The 24,796-nt window shown below is 46.7% G+C and overlaps 1 long non-coding RNA gene across 1 annotated transcript; it reads left to right on the plus strand.

Moving 5' to 3' along the window:
* Positions 1 to 6: 6 nt before the first annotated feature.
* Positions 7 to 3,340, plus strand: LOC311238925. Its single transcript, XR_014620397.1, has 3 exons — positions 7 to 158; positions 464 to 1,004; positions 1,160 to 3,340. It is a non-coding gene; the product is annotated as an uncharacterized lncRNA (long non-coding RNA).
* The last annotated feature ends 21,456 nt before the right edge of the window (positions 3,341 to 24,796 follow it).

A 24,796-nucleotide genomic window follows, 5' to 3' on the forward strand; every position in this document is an offset into this window, starting at 1 on the left:
GTACTACTCGGAGACGACCACCACCACCGCCACCTCGGGCGTCGGGGAGGATGAGTACAAGTACTGCGACCGCGGCGTGTACATCGGAGCTCCTCCCTCCACCACTTCTCACATACTGCTGGAGGCCAGCGGGGAAGCCCAGCTTCCCCAAGCTGACGGTGCGTCCTCCGACTGAGCACATCTAAGGATTATTCCGTTTTGTTGCCCTGTTTAATACAACTTGTTGATGATGATAAAGTAATCACACAAATAGATGTTATAAAACTGATAGCTGGTCGATGAAGCATGTTTGATGATTGATAGCAGTGCTTTCATACACTATAGCCTAATGTTTTTGTTTTTCCACAAATGATATTTCACTGCTGTCTACCTTTTTATTTCATGGCCACGGTACAACATATTCGGTATGTATTTCAACATGTTTGTAATGTAACATATTTAATTCTTCTCTCTTCCCTATTAGGTGGTTAAGCCATTCAAAGAGGGACCAACAAGCGGAACAAAAGAACTCTTAAACGAGTCTTCTCCCAAGCGGGAGAGCCAGGGCCCACGGAGGCCCATGCAGGCCCAGCCTGGCCAGCATTTCCCCAGCGACAGAGCTCACTTCCCTGGGAGGACTACTCACTGTGGGCCCAGGCTTCAGGCCGGCAGAGGGCCTCAGCCTAGCAGGACTAAAGGGCCGAGTTACAGTAGTAACAATAACTCCACCCTAGCAACAATGCAACAGGGTTCCACTGCCGGGGGTGCAGTTACCATGGCAGTTACAGCCACGGCCTCGGTGACCGTTGCCGTGCACCCGAGTTTGCCGGGAGTAGCGTGCTACATGCACGAGGCCTATATTGACGAGGACAGCGAGTCGGACTGTTTTGAGGACGCTAAGAGGACTTGTACTAGTGGAAAAACGACAAACCTGTCTTCGTCAAACAAGAGAGACTCTCTAGAGATCCAGGACGTGGAAAGTGGGCAGAGCTAGACGACGCAGCTTCAGCTCGGCAAGGTACAAGGTGAGCGTCACTGAAGCAGAACGCAAGGCACCACATGGGTTATTATTGAAGAAATTAAGGATGCTCGTTTTGGGGCAAATAAAGTGATTCTGAAGTGAAACCAAGGAGAACAGTATTTTAACACTCCTCCTCCTCTCTTTTGTTATGTGTTCCAGGTGGGTTGCGGATCCAGGGAGCCAAAGATTGCTAGACTCTCTGACCCAGCGCAGTCCTCTCCTGTCTGGGCTACGCTCATCAGCTGCCCCCCCCCCCGCTGAGCACCTTGGACCCCCACCCAGCCAGCCTCTGTACTCTCAAAACTGTCAAACCATTAACCTCACGCGACAAGACAAGAGGATTTTTATTAAAAACAAAAAAGAAGAAGATATTAAGAAGCAAAATGGACTTGTTCTAAGAATTATATAAATCTACGAGTATATATTTTAATACAAAAAAAAGAAGAGGGAAAACTATTTAAAAGAGTACTGTATAACTCTTGTGTAAAAGTTTCAGATGTATAAGATTATTTTTCAGGGGGGTTCAGATGATTTCTTTGGCCTTCCTGGTGTGTATAGAATGAGAAATGTGTTATATGTAAAATATGGTCCGTGAGCTGAGATGTTTTTAAAGATATTAGGTCATTGAACATCCATGGTCAGTGTTTGAATTTCTTTTTTATTTTGCTGCTACTTCAGAATAATTTTAAGTGATTCGCCTTACAGAAGCATGCAGTACCCCCCCCCCCCCTTTCCTCTTAAGTCATTATACAACTTAACTTTAGTTTTTATACAAGCTATTACACTGCCAGAGTGCAGAGAGTAACCGTTGACAATACTCTCTATCTCAAAACTTCTTTTTGTATTCTGAAAATATACGTTCTCTGTCACCATTTGCACTGTAGCCTACAAACACAAGTGAGCAGAATGAAACACAGCAAATATGATTTTGCTCCTAACAGTAGTAACCAGAGAGCCCAAACCAGAGTTTGGACGGGGCAGACTAAAAACCTGACCAAACTCTCTCCACAGAGAGCTCTGGTGGTTAACCATTGTGCCTTTGTTGTGTCTTTTTTTCTTCTCTTGCCGTCACAGATTGGTAGCAAAGTATTATGTCCATATTTGGGTGTAAATAATATTGATAATATGTTGTCCCGTTTGTCTCAGCTCGATCATGGTGTTAATGAGACACAATGGTCCTTACGCCTGACTTTTCCTCAGTCTTAGCGACAGAAACTTTTTACGGTTTTCAAAAACAAAAAGCACACAGAATGTTCATTAACAAACGTTTGTATATCGATGTTGTTATGTCTCCCATCGGTGATCAGCCAGTCCCTCTGGTTTCCTGAGCGTCATCGTGTCGCAGCTCAGTCCTCGTGTCTCACACCCATGTCCCCAGTGTCGTCCAGTTGTCTTCGTTGTCCTCCGCAGTTGACGTGTCGTAATTTACTTGAAGGAGCTGTGATGATAAAAGTTTCTATTTTCTTTCTCAGTTTCTAATGGAAAAACAAATAAGCTCTACATTGGGTGAGGTTTAAGTGTGTCATAGCGATGTAGTATTTGACAAATGTGTTGTTCACCTAATCTTATTTCAAAAGGGAATTGTAAATCCAATGCAAAGGGAGGTTTTCATTTTTGTTTTCACTTTTATTTTATTTTACCCCCCCCCCCCCCCCCACTGGCTGCTTTAGGGCTGTGGTTCTAGTTCAAAGTTTTCATGGCCCTGTGCAATCATTGAGTAGTTAGTAAGAACATTGAGTTCATGGTGCTCTATTGTAGTAACTTACACTTCCCTCTCTCTCCCCCTCTCTCTCCCTCCCTCACTCTCTTTCTCTCTCTCCATCTTCTTTGACTTTCACACACACATACTCAAACAAAAATAGAAATAATGTTGTTCTTTAAAAATAATTAAGATTTAATTTCAACAGATTTCTTCAGTATTGGTCACGGCACTGCCAGGTTAAAATGCAGGGAGCACCTAGATCTGATTTTTATTTAAAAATGTTCTTCTATTTAGTGGCAGCTTGGGTTTCTTTCGTAAATATGCATTATGAAAGAAAGGTTAAGTAGCTACTGTGCAGTCTTGAAGAATACACATAAAAGAGAGCAAAGCACCATTCACAATTTTAACTCAACAGACAGGAGGGGTATCAAACAATGACTATGAGTATGAGGGGGGGGGGGGGGGTCCTGCATAGGTTTGTAGTTTTATTTCGAGAAAAATAATTGTTAATGTCATGCCATATAAATTATTTATATTAAAGTTTTTATTTTTGTAGTTTGTACAGATGTTAGTCGCTAGACTGAAGTTCTATTTTTAAAGAGTAAATATATATTATATATAAATATATCTATTTGATGCCGAGTATTGTTTTGTTTTGTTTGCATTTTGGGTTGGGGGGGGGGGGGGTTGGTTGGTGGGTTCATGGGAATGGGAGGGAGGGGTCGACAACACATTAGAGAAGGGGCCTTGTTTGAGTTTAGGTCTCCGTTTTGTTTTGAGAGAAGGGTGCACTTGGAGCATGAAGGAGTAGGCGAAGGACGAATGCCGACTATCCCACCATGTTAGTTTTCAAAAGGCCTTTCCCTCCTTCATTTCCCTCATTTATTTGAAGTGTTACTCGTTTTTTTGTTTGTTTTTGTTGTTGTCGATGTCTAAAACACTGTGACTTCAGAAAACTATGCTCAAGAAAACCGTTGTGTGACCGTTACGTTCCCTCACCTGCTATAGAAATTTAACTAACAAAATAAATTCAATGAAAACAAAAAGAGATGGCTGTCTGTCTGTGTGTTTGCCTGCATTCTCAGTCTCTCTGTGTGTTCCAGTGTGTTTGCTGATCTCAAGCAAGACAGAGGGTCAACATTGCTATTGACGGGGTAATCTATAACTGTGATAAAGAGAGTCAAGAGTTCTGAAAATACTTCTACACTGAAGAGTACCCTGAATTAGTTGATACTATAGTGCTGTTTCTTAAAATGAATACTGCTGTTCACAAGGTGTGGTGAATAGGGGAGTTGACCTTGCAGTGACCTCGGCTAACCTCTCAGGGTGCATTGTTGAGACACTCATTTAGATAGAACAGATCAGGGGGTCCCAACCTTTTTTTGACAAACAGACAAACAAAAGACAAAACATAACGTAAGGTTATTCTATAACCCTAGTTATATGAGTATAGCGAGCACTCTGCTCTGTTGGAACTATCCCTTTATCCAGTCTAATATTGAATAATCTTCTCCACATGCACACACCCATCCGCCTGGCCACACCCACATCCGCTCCTCTACATAAGCGGGGTTGTGGCCACACCATCAGCTCCTTCCCAAGTCTTTCACCACGAAGGCGAAGACCACGGGGTCCTCAGTGAGTCAGAGCAGAGCGCTCGCTATACTCATATAACTAGGGTTATAGAATAACCGTATGTTATATTATCGTATAGCTTACGCTCTGCTCTGTTGGAACACAGGAGCTGAGCAGAGCGGAAGCTCGACAAATGTACCCGCTGAGGCCCCCCACAACCATCAGAACCGGGGAGGACCCGAGCCCCCTGGACCCCCCTAGAGGAGGATGGAAGGGAATCGGATCTGACTGTGCGAAGAGAGTTTAGCACCTCAAACGCACAGGGTGAGCAGACTATGGGACTTACCTTCCATCCCCAGTCCTAAGAGGGGGGTAGGTACGCGCATCGATCTAAAAACATCACAGAGGGCGCCACCAAGATGGACAGAACGTGAATGCGCTGCTCCAGGCGGCCCACCTCATGGGCATGAGACCCCTCCGCCAATGTAATGATCTACTCCGTCATCTCCCCCCGGAGATGCACGTGAGTCATCGAGTCTAACCTAGTGCACTGGCGCTCGGTAGAGATAAAAAATCTCCTTCCTAGTCGCCCGCATAAAAAAACGCTGTTTCTATGAATTGGGCAACCAAGGCGCGCCGGCCCATAACGTGGTTCCACATTGGAAGCACCCAGGGCCAGCGCTATGCACGTCAAGAACCCGAAACACATCAATGGTGAATTCTAATAAGAAACACCAGACAACGTTCCCTCCATGCTGTCTGGGACGAGCAGCAGGAAGTCGGTCAATAAGACACAGACACAGGCCTTATATGACGCAACTGAGGGAAACCCCGTCAATTCTGCTCCTCACATAAGAGGGGAAGACAGAAGTTCCCCCAGAGAGACCTCTATGTGAGTACAATTGAAAAAGACACATGCAATAATAATTGGGCCAAGTGACCAACGGCCCAATACACACTGTAATAGAGAGCAGAGCAGAAAACGAACAGTTTTCGAATGCATCGCATCATCCAACTTTGACAAAGACAGCGGTCTGCAGAACAGAGCCTGTAACCTCACGGATGTCTCCTGGCCAATAGGAAAACGCGCCCAGTGACGTATCCCATGGCGGGGGGCAAATCCCGTGACCCACCCATCCTAACATGGAGTGGAACCAGGGAACCCCCCCCCTTCCCCCTCCCTGTGACGCGCTGCCCCTCAGCCGACCGGGAAACTGACAGGCAGGAGGTCCCACCTCCCGGCCAATTAGTAAAGGGGGGGGGGGGGGGGGATTTATTAGCCCACCCCTTATGACCCCTCACCCCTGATACGATGCAACAATAAAGCAGAGCCATGACACCAGTCATAGCGTGCCACATGAAAGCGCATTATACCTGTTACTGTTAGTGTAACTGTGGCCATTATATGGTTTCATCATTTATGTTATTTCAGTTTGTAAGTGTAATATTTGAGAATGTATTTATGTTTCATTTCTTATTTTCTTTATTATTTAATTTGCTACAATTTATAATATATTCATTTTGACGTCTGGTCATATGTGGTGTCCCGTTAGGCTGCTGTTGTGTTGTTACATTTGGGTCTGATTAAGACACCTGCGAGCAAGCGGCAGGGATGTTGGGAGACTGGGACTCATTAAGACACCTGCAGCGGCAGGAATGGTGAGACGAGTTGTACAGGCTCTCTAGATTCGAAGAGTGTACGACTATGTGTAGTGTACCACTAAGACTGTTACCAAGAACAGAAGAACAAGACCCCTTTTTTATGTAGCATGCAGCCAACGAGGTAATTAATGTTTATTTGTATTTTGCTTTTCTGATGTATTGTTTTCATATCGTGTATATTATTGTTTGTGTTGACCTGACGCAACGTATATGTTTCTGTTTAAGTTTTCACGGTGGATTGGAGGACCAAGCCTTTAATAAACCCGTCGAAAGGAAACCACTTGTGTCTGCAGTGCTTGAAGGAGTTACAGTGAAAACTCGACTGTTCATCGATGCAAGTGGGCGATGAAGCAAGTCCAAGTTTAAGGCCGGCGTCCAGCGGATCTTCCCCGACAATTGTTTGCTGCGCTGCCGGCGCGCCGACATCAAAGGACAGATGAGTCACAAACAATACGCACTACACGCATAACCGCAAAGAAGTAAGAAGATGCACACAGTATAATGAGCAGCGTTTCAAGATAAAGCCATAAAGGACTTGGACATTATAAGTTAAGAGTGGTCAGGTCAAGAAGAGTGCTTTGTAAACGTTTCTATAATATATTTGACTGTGAATTCTAATTACTGTGGTGTGCGTGCTAAAAACGTTTTGACTTATTTGCCTATATAATTTAACTGAAGCTAACCATTTGTACACATTAAGGTGTCAACGTTAAAGTATAAATATTTTCTGATTCATTTCTAATTTAAAGTGTGTTTTGGAAATTATAACCTATAAAAGGCACGTATAATTTATAGGTTAAGGCTATTATTGGCATCTAATATTTATGTTCCTAAGCGTTCTGAAGCGCTTAATATATATGTGGAGGTTATTTTGAAAGCCAATTGAATTAAGCAATTTGATTTGCTCGGAGAGTACTGCATTTAATTCAAATTTGAGTACAAAACAGGCTAAAGGTTTAAAGGTGTATTTACTATTTTTTCTTTACAAATTTTGGTCAATTTAAAGTAGTGATTTACAATGACAGAGCCAATTAGGCCTGCAATTGAAGTAGGGGACAGTGTTAGGGATAGTGCAAATTCCCAAGACCGACCTGAAGAAGGTCAGGAAGAAGGTGCTGAAGCCCAGCAAGAGGTACCAAAACGATCTCAAAGAACCAAAACTCTAACAGAGAAGGGTAAAGCAATGCAGGAGGATAAGATCAAAGCGCTACAACAAAGATTTAATTACATTTACAATAAATGGAGGACACAAGTTAAATCTTCTAAAGGTCCGTTATCACAATCAACAGAACATTTGTCTAATGAGCTGCTTACTGATATCATTACAGATGTCACAGGTCTTTCTAATGATGTGCAGCATATTTATGATCAACTACGTGACATCTCAACTCCAGACCAGGACACGCGTCTAAGAGTGGATCTGTGTGCAGGGATTTCTGAGATAATTGTGTCCAGAGCCACATTTAGACTGGGGGGAAGTGTGTTAGAAGAAGGAGAGAAAGAGTGGCCAGAAGCAGGCTCTCTCTTTGACTCAAGCACCTATAAATCTGGTTCTGCCACTTCTTCCAGGAAAAGTGCTTATAAATCTGGTTCTGCCACTTCTTCCAGAAAAGGCACCTCAGTGCATTCAAGCAGTTCTTCTGTAAAGCGACGAGATGCTGTCGCTGATGCTGCTGCAAGCCAAGCTGTTCTGGAAGTGTTAAAAGAACAAGAAAAAGAACAATTGGAAATGCAGTGCCTAGAAGCAGAAGCTAAAAAGAAGATAGCTGAGCAAGAGGCAGCAGGCATAAAGCGTCGTTTAGAACGAGAAGCAGAACGTTTAGAAAGAGAAACAGAAGAGGTTGAACGAAGAATAAAGAGAGAGGAAGAGGAAGCTAAAATTAAAGCTCAACTGGAAGAAGAACATGGAGCTATACAAAGGACTCTGGAGGAAAAGCGGAGAAAGATACAGCATTTGGAGGCAGTGAAAGGTCTTAATGCAGCACGAGCAAGAATTCTTGTGTACGATCAAGTGGAGGCCACAGAAGAGCGGAAAGACGTACTAGAACATGAGAGGGTAGCAGACAACAAAGTGCCTGCTCCCACAAGTCCTCTGTCCCTGTATACGTCTCCCGTACCACAAGTTGTGACCACCTCCTCAAATGACAGTACAGCAGAGCTTGTTAAGATGCTGGCAGGTGCTTTGAGTGTCAACAGAATTCCAATTCCTGAACCTTCATCATTCAGTGGGGACCCATTGAAATACAATGACTGGAAACTTTCCTTTGAAATACTGATTGATCAGAAGAGCATTGAAGACAAGGAGAAGATATACTACCTCCGTAGGTATGTAAGTGGACAAGCTAAGAAAGCACTTGATGGCTATTTCTTACTCGGAACCAAATCTGCCTATGTTGCAGCATGGAAGACTTTGGAGGAGAGATATGGTAATCCATTTACAATAGCAAAAGCATACAGAGACAAGCTCCAAGCATGGCCCAAGATGGGATCTAAGGACAGCTTTGAGCTCAGAGAGTTTGCAGACTTTCTCAGGAGTTGTGAGGCTGCCATGGTCAACATCAAGGCATTGGACATTTTAAATGACTGTAATGAAAACAGGAAAATTCTTTTAAAGTTGCCTGATTGGCTAACAGCGAGATGGAACAGGATGGTTATCCAAGAAGAAGAAGAGCGTAACCAATTCCCCTCCTTCAGCCAATTTGTAAAGTTTCTGACAAGAGAAGCGAAAATTGCCTGCAACCCTGTTACATCACTACAGTCACTAAAACAAGGTGAGACTGAAAAACCAAAATGCCCAAGATATCAAAGCTTTGAAGCAAAGGCACTGACCACATGTTCCAATGAAAAGACTGTCATAACATGTATTTTCTGTGAGAAGTCAGGGCATACTTTGCATAAATGCAGGACGTTCATGGAGAAAACTGTTTTAGACAGAATCAAATTTGTTCAAGCTGAAAAGCTATGCTTTGGTTGTCTCAAGTCTGGTCACTACTCAAAGAGCTGCAACAGTAGGAATGTGTGCGACGTGTGCCACAAGCAACATCCTACATGTCTGCATGAGGAGCGAGCCAAAGAAGGACAAAGACCACCACAAGCCAAGCTAAATGAAGACAAGCCAAGTACAAGTCAACAATGGTACAAAGAAAGACCTCAATCGACACAATGCAAAGAAACAACCACAAACTCTACTTCACATAGAGTAATACTTCATGAAGTTAACACACAAACAACTGCAATAATTCCTGTGTGGCTTTCATCCACGACTCAACCAACACAAGAAGTCCTTGTTTACGCTCTGTTGGATTCTCAAAGCGACACAACCTTTGTTATAAGGGAAGTAGCAGAAGCGTTGGAAGCAACCAAAGTCAAGGTCAAAGTCAAGCTCTCTACTATGACCTCAAGAACCACAGCAGTAAGCTCTGAAAGAATAGACAACTTACAAATCCGTGGCTTTTACTCTGGTAAGAAGATATTGTTACCACCAGTCTATACTCGGGATTTCATTCCAGCCAACAGAACACACATACCAACAGATGGAACTGCAAAAGCATGGTCCCATCTAGAGCACCTCCAAGGAAAGATTGCACCTATGCAGGACTGTAAAGTAGGTCTGCTCATTGGGTACGACTGCTCACAAGCCCTGCTTCCAAGGAAAGTTGTGTCTGGCGAAGAAAGTCAGCCTTATGCACAGCGTACAGACCTTGGATGGAGTATTGTTGGCCATGGGAATCCCTGCGTAGACTACGGCGACGACATCGGAATCAGCCATCGCATAGTATTGAGACGAGTAACAGCAGGTGTGAAACGTTCTGTTAATCTCAAGACCGAAGTACACTATGTGAGCCGAACACAAGTAAAAGAAATGACTCCCTCAGACATAAGAGTTCTTGAATCAGACTTCTCAGAAAGAACTGGAGAACATGACCCTGTGTCTCAAGAACATGTCAAGTGCCTGTCGAATTTGAGAGACCATCACGCAAAAGAACAATGGTCACTACGACATGCCGTTACCATTCAAAGAAAAGGAAAAGAGAAGAAAAAAGAAGAAAAGGAACTACCTGACAGAGAACTCAAGGTGGGAGAAATTAAGGAAGATGATCCTGAACTCCACAAGGCTTTTGTGTGCAACACTAAAGCAAAGGAAAACAGATCATCATTGGATCGCCTACAGAGATTCTCGGAATGTGTCAAGTGTAGAAAGTACAGAAGATGTACTGAAGGACAAAGAGGGGGTGACTTACCACAAGATCGGAAGCAACTCCACCCTTCACTTACGCTGGCATAGACTGCTTTGGTCCGATCCATGTTAGAGAAGGAAGGAAGGATCTCAAAGGATATGGTCTCTTACTTACATGTCTATGTTTAAGGGCCATACACAGGGTCAGATGGTAGGGTGAGAGAATTTAAATTGCTGGTGAGTGACACCACCTTAAAAGGTAAACCTATAACTAAAAGTGTTCCTTGATAGACCTGTACAGAAGGTTGTAACGCTATTCGAAGCAGACTAATTTAATGTTTTGCCTAAAATTTATGTTAATAATGATATTTACATTTAGTCAGTTAGCTGACGCTTTTATACAGGGCGACTTACAAGTCCCCAGGAGGGGCACAACTAGCGGCTGAATGACCACAAGAAATATTTAATTTAGAAGATAACCAAATTATGTTCAGAGAAATCCCACGTGTGTGCGATTTGGTGGGAGTGTAACTGTGGCCATTATATGGTTTCATCATTTATGTTATTTCAGTTTGTAAGTGTAATATTTGAGAATGTATTTATGTTTCATTTCTTATTTTCTTTATTATTTAATTTGCTACAATTTATAATATATTCATTTTGACGTCTGGTCATATGTGGTGTCCCGTTAGGCTGCTGTTGTGTTGTTACATTTGGGTCTGATTAAGACACCTGCGAGCAAGCGGCAGGGATGTTGGGAGACTGGGACTCATTAAGACACCTGCAGCGGCAGGAATGGTGAGACGAGTTGTACAGGCTCTCTAGATTCGAAGAGTGTACGACTATGTGTAGTGTACCACTAAGACTGTTACCAAGAACAGAAGAACAAGACCCCTTTTTTATGTAGCATGCAGCCAACGAGGTAATTAATGTTTATTTGTATTTTGCTTTTCTGATGTATTGTTTTCATATCGTGTATATTATTGTTTGTGTTGACCTGACGCAACGTATATGTTTCTGTTTAAGTTTTCACGGTGGATTGGAGGACCAAGCCTTTAATAAACCCGTCGAAAGGAAACCACTTGTGTCTGCAGTGCTTGAAGGAGTTACAGTTAGCTTCACATTCTGCACACCAGGCACAGACGATAACCTCGTCTGTGCAAAAACTGGCTTTATACATGGCTTCAGGCTCATGTGCGAACTTGCCACCTGAATTTTTACACCTTTACCCTAAAGTAAGAAAAACACAGACCAAGAGAGGGGCCAAGGGCCTTGGTACAAGAGCTACACATGTAAACTTCTGTAGGCCAACACCTAACCCAGTTGTGAATTCAATGCCACGTTTACTTAAACGTGAACACGATACACACAACCCTCTATCACAATAAAAAAGGGCAAAAGTTCACTCTCACTACTGCAAGAGGAACGCAGTTTTTTATGATGAGAGAAGACATAAGTCCTCGATCAAGTGCTGGTCACAGGCCTCGCTAAGTCTACATAACAGCGACCAAACAATTTTCAGAGAAATTGCCTCGCTCTAAGCAAGAGGCTCGAGCACAACCCCAGCAGAAGCTGAGGGATTTACACCGTATCCCCAAAAATATAGTGAATCAACACACATTTTGTAAACAAAATCATATTTGAGGGGAGGGGGGGGCAGGGGAAAACCGGGGAATAATTTCACCCACCCCCTCACCACCTCACCCCTGATACGACGCCAAATGTGTAGAGTAAAAGCTTTACATCATGCACGCCAGCCACAGCCGAAAACCTTGTTTGAAAACAGGTTTCCCACAGCTCTGCTTATGTGTGAAAAAAACTTTTTTTTGTATTTTATTTTTTTATTATTTTTTAAACAAACATATAAACAAACATGACAACACACGATAAGATATACAAGCATTATTAACAGTGCACATCCAATGAAATCGCCATTTAGTTAAATGTATTATACAGGATGTACCCCTAATACCTGCTACCCCAGGACTCTGTTTTCCACCATCAACACACTTCTTAAACCCTCTGACACAATCTCCTGTTCCTTCACTGTCAGTAAATGTGTCTCCTATCTGTCACATCTCCAAACAAAAATTGACAAAATCCACACCCAACTAACAATTGCCTCCGCCAACACTATCTCCCCTCCGGATTCAACCCCCTCTCCACCGCCCAACCCACCTTTTACTGTACATCCTTCACTGAAATCACCGCATCGGACCTATCCTCCATTCTCTCTACAATGAAAACTTCTACCTGCATCCTGGACCCTATCCCCTCCATCCTAGTCAAGGCTTGTCTCCCTGCCCTTTCTCCCCTAATCACCTCCATTGTAAACACCTCTCTGACCACTGGCCTATTTCCCCCCGCCCTCAAAATTGCTTCTGTCACCCCCCTACTAAAAAAACCCGGTCTCAACCCTGAAACCCTTGATAATTTCCGCCCCATTTCCAACCTCCCCTTCCTCTCAAAAATAATTGAGCGAGCCATTGCCTCCCAATTAAAATCCTACCTCGACAACAATAACCTTTATGATACATTTCAATCCGGATTCCGCACCAAACATAGCACCGAAACTGCTCTTCTAAAGGTCACCAACGACATACTCCTCTCTGCCGACTCTGGTTCCCTCTCCATCCTCATTCTCCTAGACCTCAGCGCTGCTTTTGACACCATCAGTCACCCCATCCTCATCACTCGTCTCCAGTCCTCCGTTGGCATCTCCGGAATCCCCCTCACCTTGCTCCAATCATACCTCTCACACAGGCACCAATTCATCTCTATCAACAACTGCAAATCCCCCACTGCCCCCATCACTCATGGTGTCCCCCAAGGCTCAGTACTTGGTCCCCTGCTCTTCATCCTCTACATCCTTCCACTTGGTCTGATTCTCCGCCAACATGGCCTGCGTTTTCACTGTTATGCAGACGACACTCAGCTCTACCTCTCCACCAAGACTATCACTCCAGCCACTCTCTCCACCCTCAGCACCTGCCTCACAGACATCAAAACATGGATGCAAAATAACTTTCTCAAATTAAACTGCAATAAATCAGAAATCATCATTATTGGTCCAAAATCCCTCACCAGCCACACCCAGGATTTCACCCTAAATATTGATGGTACCATTGTCACCCCCTCCACTCACGTCCGTAACCTTGGCATCATCCTGGACTCCACCCTTTCTTTCCTCCCCCATGTGAACCACATAACCAAATCTGCCTTCTATCACCTCCGGAACATTGCTCGTCTTCGCCCCTCCCTATCACTCTCCGCTGCTGAAACACTGGTTCATGCATTCATATCATCAAGACTAGATTACTGCAACAGCATCCTCTACGGCTCACCAAACACTATTCTCAATAAACTCCAATATGTCCAAAACTCTGCTGCCCGCATGCTCACCTCCACCCGTCGCTCTGATCACATCACCCCTGTCCTCCACGACCTCCACTGGCTTCCAATCAAATACAGGATACATTTTAAAATACTACTCATCACATTTAAAGCCCTCAACAACCTTGCCCCTCCCTACCTGTCCGACCTCCTCCACCGTCACACGCCCACCCGTCGCCTTAGGTCTGCAGATGCCAACCTCCTAACACCTCCCACGACCAAGCTCCGGACCTGGGGCGACAGGGCCTTTGCTGCTGCTGCCCCCTCCCTCTGGAATGCCCTCCCCAGCCATATCCGTGATGCAAACACCCTGACATCTTTTAAATCAGCCCTCAAAACCCACCTTTTCAATCTTGCTTTTGACCTCTAATTCTGTCGGTTTTATTTTATTTTGTCATGTATTATTTTTGTTCTGTTTTGTTCTGTTTTTTTGTTTTGCCATAGTTTGTCTCTCCTGCCCATGTGAAGCGTCTTTGAGCACCTGGAAAAGCGCTATATAAAATAGATGTATTATTATTATTATTATTTATCTAATACCCTACACACATATCGCTGCTGGCGGGACAAAACCTCATAACTCAATTTTTTTTATATATTTTTTTTATATAAATCAACTCCGTAGATCATCCTCCATATGTGTGTGTGGGTTTTACAAAGTTTAAACAATGGGAAAGCATTAAACCGATCATCTGTCTAAACCTCCTAACTCTATTCACCCTCAAATCTGTGTTCGTTTTTTTCATCTGCTGAAAAGTTGGGTTTTTGGAGTTATGAGGTTTTGTCCCGACAGCAGCGATATGCTCTAGCTCGTACCCCCCCCCCCCTCCCGGACCCCCCATTGGATAATCCATCCATTATCCCTCGCTCCTAACCAGACACTACCATTATATGCTAGCTTTTATTCTCTCCACCACTTCTAACCACATTGTCATTTTGGATTCATTGAGACCCAAAATTCTTGCTGTAGATATTTCTTGATAAATCACATCGAGATATGTAATAATCCAGACCTTTCGGCAATTTTTTTCCGGTTGGAACTATTGTGATGCTATCAGCTTTTTAGCCACTGTGATACCCGATAAAACCAATCTCTTTAGCTGTGGATGTACTGCACACTCAAAAACATCATTCAGCAGTAATACAGAGGGGTGTACAGGTATATTCAGAGTTAAGAGATTTGATAATTGCTGGGTCACCTCTTTCCAGAATATCTTAACTGGTGGGCAGTCCCAGTACATGTGCATAAATGTTCCCTCGTCCCCATTTGTGCATAAGGAGCATTTGGAGTCTTGTTTAAGACCCATTCTGTTCAGTCTTATAGGAGTCAAGTATGTCCTGTGAATATAGTTAAGATTGATTTGTTGATGGTCCGGGTTCCTTGATGTAAATCGAACATTTGCCCAGGCTTCTTGCCAATCAAAATCTTTTTCCAGGTCTGGTATATCCCTCCTCCAGACTGAGTCTAGGTGGAGGGTTTCATACGAGGACGTTAGTAATTGATGATAAAAATCTGAAACAAAACCTCTCGATGTCTCTCTTTCATAGAAGAATTTGTGGTATCTGTGGTGTTCAATTGGTATCTTTAATGGAACACCGTGAGCCTTCAAACTTAACAATAACTGTGCGTAAAAATAATATGTGGACTCGGTGAGATTTTTTTTTTGCGTATTTCTTCATAACTACAAAAACCCTGTTTGTTGAAAACATCACCTAATGAGTGTATGCCTTGCTTTTTCCATATAGGGAATCTTATAGGTCGTTTTCCAATCAAGAGTGCATTGTTATTGAATAAGGGAGTATGATTATGCCATTTATGTGGGTTAGAATATTCTTTTTGTGTTTCACGCCATATCCGGATCGCATGAGTAATTATGGGGCCAAATTTCCGTTCGCATTGCTTAATTGATAATTTAGTGTATGCTATGTCCTTCAGTCTATGTGGAGCTACTATATTTTCTTCTAAATTTCTCCAGGATATGTGTGTGAAAAAAAACTTAACACTTGTTATTTTCATCATTACCCTCAAGTAAAGAAAAACAAGCTAAGAGAGGGACTCAGGCCCTCGATCATATGCCACTATGCACAGCATTGTAGGGTAACACCCAGCCAGTTGTGGGCTCAGCCACGTTACATGAACACACACAACTTCTCATCATACAACAAAAAACCCAGTTCATATTTACTCACGTAAAAAACAACGCTGTTCTTAGGAAGAGAGAAGCCTTGGCCAACGCTAACCTAAGCTATACAAAGCGACCAAGACAATTTTCACACCACACGTCGTATCTCCAAATGTAGTGAAGTAACAAAAGGTTATCCTATAACCTAGTTATATGAATACTGGCAGAGGGTCTCGCTCTTGCCATAATGAGATAACTCTTATCTCCCAGCACCTACTGTGCTCATGAACAAACAATTTGCACCCATGCACGTGACCAGGCCACGCCCCGGCGTCCTCCTATAAGACACCGGACATGGTCATACTCTACCTTCCTCGGGAAAAAAAGTTTCCAACATTGAAAACCCAACCAAGGGACCTCAGGGCGCCTAGAGCGAGACGCTCTGCCAGTATTCATATAACTAGGTTATAGGATAACCTTTCATTATATTATCATACTGTCATCGTGTCTCGCTCTTGCCATAATGAGATATGGGGCAAAGCAGACGCGTGACCCGACAAGTGTACCCCCTGAGGGCCCGTAAGGGGGGACCTGTCCAGCCAACGTGTAGCAAAGGGCAATGCCCTCGCACAACCAATGTGACAGGCGCTGCTTGGACAGTGCCTTACCAGCGCGAGGGCCACCGTAACAAACAAATAGTTGATCGGCAGCCCTGAGATCCTGCCTCCGACTGAGGTAAACCCCCAAAGCACGGACAGGACAGGACAGATGAAGGCTCGCCTCTAACCCACTAGCGTGAGGAGGCAGATGAAACGCCTGAATCACAATATCCCTGGAGCGAAAAGAGCTCCGGATATTCTTTGGCACGAAGACTGGATTAGGCCTCAGAGTCGCAACCGCTATTGGCACGAATAGACAGGCATTCAGGCCGCACCGAGAGAGCACACAGCTCACCCACACGCTTAGCGGAGGTGATGGCCAGCAGGAACGCAGTCTTGAAAGACAGCTGCTCCAACAGCGCCTGCTCAAGAGGCTCAAACGGGGCCTCCGACAACCGGCCGAGGACCAGTTGGAGGTCCCAACTCAGAGACAGAGAACGTTCCACCGGCTTGAGACGCTGAGCGCCAAGCAGGAAACGTTTCACAAGAGGGTGGCTGAACAATGTAACGCCCTCAAAACCCACATGACAAGAGGATATAGCTGCGGCGTATACCCTCACCGTCGAGGCCGACAGTCTACCCAAAATAGACTGAAGGAAAGAAAGGACATTGTCCAGGGGGCAGGACACCGGGTCCCAGCCCCCCACCTTACACCACTCTTGAAAAGTACGCCACTTACCCACGTAAACCGTGATAGTGGAGGGAGCACGCGCGTTTCGGATGGTGTCGACCACAGAAGGGTCAAGACCCATCCCCTCCAGACTCACCCCCTCAGCAGCCAAACCATCAGTGGCTGTCCCAGAACAGGGAACAGCCACAGAGACCCGTGTGCCTGAGAGAGGGCCCACGATGAGGAACAGGCCACGGTGGGGCTACCAAGAGCTGGATCAGGACCGGGAACCACACATCCGTGCCCCGGTCCGACGCGATCAGGATCAAAGTCCTGTGCTCCCGACGTATCCACTCCAACAGCTGAGCTATCAGCGGCCTCCAGGCTCCACAACAGGGGGCAGCGACTGCTGCCAGACATTGACCTAGGACTAATAGGAACCCAAGGAGGACAATAACACTACTTTAGGCATACTGCACCTTATGTGGATACTGTGATACTGTGAATAATGTATATTTCAGTAGATAGTAAATTATAACACTACCTTATGCATACTGCACCTTATGTGACACTGTGAATACTGTGAATATATTTTTCAGTTAGTTAGATAGTAAATTATATTGACCTATTTGTTTACACTGCTTGTGTTGTTTTTACTACCTGTACCCCCCCCCCTTCCCCCATGCTGCTATGATGCCTGAATTTCCCCAAGGGGATCAATAAAGGAATATCTTATCTTATCTTATCTTATGGGGGGGAACGCGTACAGAATCCCAGAATACATCGAGAAGGCATCCACCCCCAAGGGAGGATTGTTCCCCCGACTGACCGAGAACCATAAGGGGCACTGGTGAGACTGTCTGCTCGCAAACAGATCCACCGCGGCTTCCCCGAACCGGTCCCAGACTTGCCTGACTATGTCTGGACGTAGTCCCCATTCGTCGGAATGTGGACCGCCCCGCGACATCACATCCGCGCCCACATTCTGCTTGGCAGGGACGTGGAGCGCCCTCAGGCTGCGCAGATTGAGAGACGCCCATAGCCAGAGCTCGACCGCCGCCCGGTGCAGGTGGATGGAGCGTACTTCTCCCTGTCTGTTGCTATACGACGCTGTCATCGCGTTGTCCATCATGACCAACAGGCAACACGTGCTCGCCCACCACCAGGTGGCCGAGCCGCTTGAGGACCAGAAGGACCGCCTTCAATTCCAACACATTGATATGCAGTGCAGACCGGGTAGCATGGCACGTCCAGCTGCCCCCTACTGCGTTGGTCCGACATGTCCCCCCCCCATCCCGTGATGGAGGCGTCAGTGAAGACGTATGATAGCCTGCTGCCCATGGAGATCCCGCTGGTGAGCGTACCAGTCCTCCCCCAGTGGTCGAGATCCCCCAGTATTGACATGGGAACCTTCAGTCGTTTCCACTTGCCTCTCACTACCTGTGGAAAACCACCTCTGTATCCTCCTCATGAAGAGGAGGCCAAGAGGGACCACAGAGTGAGCAGATGCCATCATACAGAGTACGCGCATCACGGACAGCGCCGTAACCGTCCTGCCAGGACGGAGCCCCCTGAGCGCGTCGAGAATATCCACTCGCCGCCGCTCCGAGAGGGTTGCCCTCATGGGCCTTGAGCTTAGAACCAAGCCCAAGTACTCCACCTGTTGACAGGGAAGAAGAGTACTCTTCTTCCAGTTCACAGCAAAACCCAGACTGGTGAGGAATTCCACCACCAGCCTGGTATGAGACCTGGCGACCTCCTCCGACCGGCTGAGGAGCAGAATGTCCTCGAGATAGAAAATAACTCGTATCCCCTGACGACGTAGAGGCTCCAGCGCGGTCTCCACGCACTTGGTGAATGTGCGGGGGGCCAGAGAATAGCCGAACGGCAGCCTCTGGTATTTGTACGCTACACCCTGAAAAAGGAAGCGAAGGAATTTCCTGTGAGGAGGGAAGATCGGGATGTGAAAGTACGCATCCTTCAGGTCTATGGAGGTGAACCAGTCTCCCACTCTGACGGAGCTTATCAGGTGTGACGGTCAACATCCTGAACCGCCTCGTCACAATCAGCCGATTGAACGCAGACAGATCCAGAATAGGTCTGACACCCCCCGTTTTCTTGGGCACCAGAAAATACCGAGAGTAAACGCCACACATCGCATCCTCCCTTGGGACCACGACGATGGCTTGCTTCGCTAACAGAGATTGGATCTCGTCGGCCAGAGCTGTCACTGCTGCTGACCCTGACAACAAGGTTTGCACCAAACCTGAAAACGGAGGGTGGGGTAGCGCAAACTGCAACACAAGCCCCCGCCTCAGCATTCTCTCCATCCACCTCGACATATGGCACTGCTGTAGCCATATGTGATGATAATCCCAAAGCGCACCCGCCGCCACTTGGCGCTGGTCCGCCAGGAACCGTAGATAGGCGGCCCGGTCCCACCCGCTGTGCGTTGCCAACCCTGGACCCGCCAACCGCGTGAGCAGCGTGTCTCATGGAGTCGGGATATCGGACCCTGACACTACTAACGAGGCAATCGCACCCAAGGGGGGACCCCGACAGAAAGGGCCGGTTTGATACTGGGGAAGCTGACGTCACACTGGGTGACAAAAGCTCCCCCACTGAACACCTCCACAGCATGGATTGCTGAGGAACTGTTCTACAACTGGACATGCAAGGTGTGAGGTCCCCACACTGCCCGATAGGGTGGGTTCCTACACACCGCGCTCTCACCTCTGGCTGCGTGGTGCGAGGCGGTGTGGGGCCCAGGTCAAATACCGCCCGCGCTTCCGCGGAAAGACCAAAGAGTCCCTCTGCGGAAAGGGGAGCCCTAAGGAGGGTTTCTCCTCCTCAAGGGAAGACTGCTCCAACCAGAGATGCCTGTGAATAAGAGTTGATACTTGATAGCATCCTGATCCTCCCTGCGGTTACAGCCTGCGACTGAGTTAAAAGTTCTATAACCCCAAAAACACGTGCAATGTTTTCGGCGTCGGCTGGCCCTACAGCCCCACTACCCGACACCAATATGGACAGAAAAACAGTCAACTGAGCAATGACACTGGTCGCCTCTAAATTCCATCCTGTGGCGGTATAAACTTCATCAGCCCATACCGCCACCTGCCGGGCCGACTCGCCCTCAGGCGTCAACTTCCGCGTGGGACACCGTTCAACCATGCCAGGGCAAAGGATCGATGCTACCTGGCTCTCAAGCCAGGGCACACCTGCCTTGCGCCCTGTTGTCAGCCCATTCACCCATAAAAGGGGTAAATAAGCCTCAGCAAAACCCCCCACATTAGATACCGATTGACCTTCAGCAATGAACCGGTTAAGAGGAGGGAAGAGAGGTGACAGCCCATGGCAGGGAACAACGGAACAGTGACCCAGCATCGTAGCATTAGCATTAGCCGCGCGCTCCAGGATAGCCGGGAAAACATCCAACTCAGAGTCATGACGACCATGTTTACCCAGATATCATGCCCCTTGCGCCAATACACAACTCGGTTGTCTCACGGGACAACGAGCAGTATCACAAACGCTAGCATTGATGCCTGGCAGCGCAGGCCCCACCTGTGCGCGACCTAGCCCGACAGCTAGCTGCCGCGCGATGTCCCTCGATCCGCTGTCACGAGACGAGGAAACCCCAGGCCAGGCCCGATGCGCTGTTAGGATGTGCCGAGAAGATTCCAGGGGCTGGCGAATCTCCGGCGAAAACCCAACATTGTGTAATTTCTCTCTGCATTTCATAACAACTACTTCATGGAGTGCACTGCAGCGTCCATGTTGGAAACAAAAAAAGAGGAAGGTAGAGTATGACCATGTCCGGCGTCTTATAGGAGGACGCCGGGGCGTGGCCTGGTCACGTGCATGGGTGCAAATTGTTTGTTCATGAGCACAGTAGGTGCTGGGAGATAAGAGTTATCTCATTATGGCAAGAGCAAGACACGATGACAGTATGATAATATAACATATGTTTTGTTAAACAAAGACATCGTTATTAACGAAAAACATTCGGGAGGGGGAGGAAGGAAGAGTGGGGTAATGTCCAATGGACACCTTACCTGCACCAACGAACGCAGGACGAAAGGCCGTAACACAGGTTGGTCCACCACGTTGACGAAGGCCTCTTGCTGGCAAGGCCAGAAGAGGCAATGGCCGGAGCCTTGCTCCGGCGTGACGCCCCCCTCCTGCAGCCGGTCATGGCGCAGGCCCGACGACATCTTCTGCCAGAGATGACGTCGTAGTCAGAGTGCCAGGGCCCGCTATTCTCACGGCTAGCGCCAATGGTTGTAGCACAAGCTAAACAGCTAACTCTAGGCTAACTGATAGCATCAAGCTAACGTTTCCAGCGGAGCGCAGCCGTCAGCTAACGTCGTAGCTAAACAGCTAATTGGCTAACAGTTAGCTCATACCGGCTATCGCTAGCCACTAGCTAACGCAGAAGCAAGCTAAGCGGCTACTACTGAAAGCTGTACAACGTGAGAAAAGCAATACAGGCCAACACTTCAGACAGCCGCTGTCTTTTCATCTTCTTGTCCGTAGAAAAAAGGGAAAAAGGCAACACACACCCCTCTTCAGAACGGTGTTTACCAGACACAGCGGTATCGGCAGCAAGCCCCTCGTTGTACGCGGGCTGCAGCTGACCTGAGCTCGGGGATATTCTCATAACGAAACACCAAGCTCACCTCCCTCGCGCCAGGTGTTTTTCATCTTGAAAAGCGGGGCCAGCACGGCGACAGAGGGTATCCGTTTGTCCAGAGAATTGAACCGCAGATTCGGAATCACGGTCCCAGGAAAACAAAGCTACGACTTCACTGAGGAGGAGCTAATGTTATCGTGGGGCATCAGACTAGAACCCCCTCCACGCCGCTAAGGGGCAGCGAAAAGGATTCTAGCCTGAAGCCGACCTTCGTAAGCTGTGCAGTTGACCCCCCACAACTGACACACCTGGCGCCCGCGTCGCAAAAAACATCACCCGCCCAGAGAGGCCGTCAGCCCCCACACAGCCGACCGCCTCCCAAGCATAGTGTCCAGCTGCAGAGCCGGAGACAATGCCGGCGGGGATTGCTCAGCGACGCGCACCCCTAATGCGAAGCACTGGTGGATGTCAGAATGATCATCATCTTCTAGACACTCTGGTGGCGAAGACATTATCGCTGTATTTCCTCGAAAAATAGTGAGAGAGAAAACAAATATATAATGTCAACGCAGCTCCTCTTCTCCAATAACTATTTCGGCACTAAACTAAAGTGGTGTATACAGGCACTTTACGGTGGTGAAAATAGGGAAGCGGCTGATGGTGTGGCCACGACCCCGCTTATGTAGAGGAGCGGATGTGGGTGTGGCCAGGTGGGTGGGTGTGTGCATGTGGAGAAAATTATTCAATATTAGACTGGATAAAGGGATAGTTCCAACAGAGCAGAGCGTAAGCTATACGATAATAATATTATCGGTCTCAATAATCTCTATTACCTTCCCATGGGACAGGTCCAGCATGGGTCTGACACCCCCCCCTCCGGATTTCTCGGGCACCAGAGAATACCGGGAGGAAAAAGCCATGACGATGGCTTGCTTCGCCCACAGAGATTGGATCTCGTTGATCAGAGCTGTCACTGCTGGTGACCCTGACAATAGGGTCTGTACCAAACCCGAAAACGGGTGGGGTTGTGTAAATACAAGTCCCCGCCTCAGCGTTCTCTCCATCCACCTCGACATTTGGTACTGCTGTAGCCATATGTGATTGTAACTGAGGGGTACAATTCCCTGACTGTATTATATAAGTATGGTATCATTAAACCACTACTGTCTTATGTACATTACTACTGGCCATACAGTACACAGGTATCTTAGATGAACACTTCCCACAATGACACGGTTCCACACAAAACTGGGTTTAAGAATATTTATTAGCAGCAATGATAGTATATAACAATACTTTACGTAGGGTGCGCTTATAAGGCAAAGAATGTGCGTAAGCAAATCAATAACGTATGTCCATTCTCATATTACGCAGGAGATAATGAATACCACCTGTATCTTAGGAATTATATCTATGGTACAATAGTAAGGCAGCGGGAGATACTGGTAGGGTCCCTCCGGTTGTAAGCCAGCAAGGGGAGAGGATTTGTCGGTAGTAGAGTCTGGGTCAACGATGAATAGAGAGACTCCAAGTACAGGAGACGGTGCAATAATCTCTTGATCCGCAGACGAATAACAGCTGTTCTCCGTGGCATGCAGCTCCGCATGGAAGAAAGCTAGCCAGCCTCAGGCTTCTGAGAGGCGGGCTCGACGTTGCTCCTCACAGGGTAAATCCCACACAATTGTGGGTGTAGGCGATTCTCCGCTCCATCAATTACAGGACCAAAGCAAATATAATCCAGCCGAAAAGGGCTATGTAGTCGTCGGGTAGGTTATCCAGTGTACATGTCCACACGGTCCTCGTCTAGGGCTCCTCGGGTGAAGGCGCCAGGGTAAGCTGCCCAGCCTGGATAAGCACACTAGCTGGTACGAGGAAACGTTGGTGATGCTGGTCACTGTAGAACGGTAGCCGCACGATACACTATACATAAATAGACTATTACTGAATTAATAGAATAGGTCGAACTCGACGGTACAGCGTTAAACTCTGATACTTCAGTTATTAATTCGCACGCGGTCTCAATGCTCTATTTGGGGCCAAACAGGCCATACTTCACCGCACGTTGTATCGTGGGTGAGGCTTCAACTTATTGGGTAACTTAACTTCTGTATTCACCTGCGCCGTATTTATACGTTAGGTGAACAAACTAGTACCAGCCCTATTCCTGTCTCGTATCCTTGCGCAGAGCCGTTCATGCCCAGGCATGTCTTTGACGGTGACTTTGAACTAGACCCTGGGGGTATGGCAATGGCGCCTAAGGGACCGCTGTCCAATAGGAGAACGAAATATTATGGTCTGTACTAGGTTAAAGGGATATTCCGTGTATATGTACAAGGAATACACAAGGGATATCAAACGATATACAAATATTATGCAATATATATCAATCAATAAATATATATATTCGGTTTAATCTGATCCTTCGTAACAGCCGCCTCCTAATTAGTCCCACCTAATTAGATAAGCAGAGACAGATTAACCGCACTGTCCACTACTCAATGTCTGTTGTGAGGGTAGGCAGTTCACAAAGTCAGGGGGTCATGGTCGTCATCAAGAGTGTCGGGGAGCCTTGGCAACTCTATCAGCCTCGCCACGGGCCGGGTGTATGTCCGCCCTTGGACGAGCACTTCTGCCGCTCTGACCTTTCCGTCGGCACCAGTGATCACTTTGCTTACGCGGCCGGCCGGCCACATAGCTCGGGGTAGTGACTGGTCGATAATCATGACGACTGTTCCTTCTGTCAAATTGTCTCTTTCTTTCACCCATTTCTGGCGGGTCTGTAGAGACGGTAGATAGTGGAGTAGGAAACTGTTCCAAAACTTGTCAGCCAATACTTGACTGTACCTCCACATTCTTCGGCCGTTCGCTTCTTCAGGCCTGTACACTGTCTGTGGTAGCGCGGGGTCCAGCCGCCCCATCAAGAGAGTGTTGGGGGTGACTGGGTCGACATCTGCTACGTCACTTGAGACGTAACCGAGGGGCTTTGAGTTCAATACTCCCTCGATCTCCGTGAGGACTGTCGTGAGGACTTCTTCCGCCATGGTCTGGGCCCCAAGCATGGCGTACAGGGCTGTCTTTATTGAACGTACTTCTCGTTCCCAAGTTCCACCGAAGTGAGGTGCATTCGGGGGGTTAAACTGGAAATCAATCTGAGATGGAGCGAGGTGGGTCTTAAGTTCTGGGCCCATAGCTTGGAAGCTCTCTCTCAGCTCTCTTTCTCCGCCTTTGAAGTTTGTCCCGTGATCAGACAATAATATAGACG

This window comes from Notolepis coatsorum (assembly GCF_963971535.1).
Source record: "Notolepis coatsorum genome assembly, chromosome: 13".
Classification (NCBI taxonomy): domain Eukaryota; kingdom Metazoa; phylum Chordata; class Actinopteri; order Aulopiformes; family Paralepididae; genus Notolepis; species Notolepis coatsorum.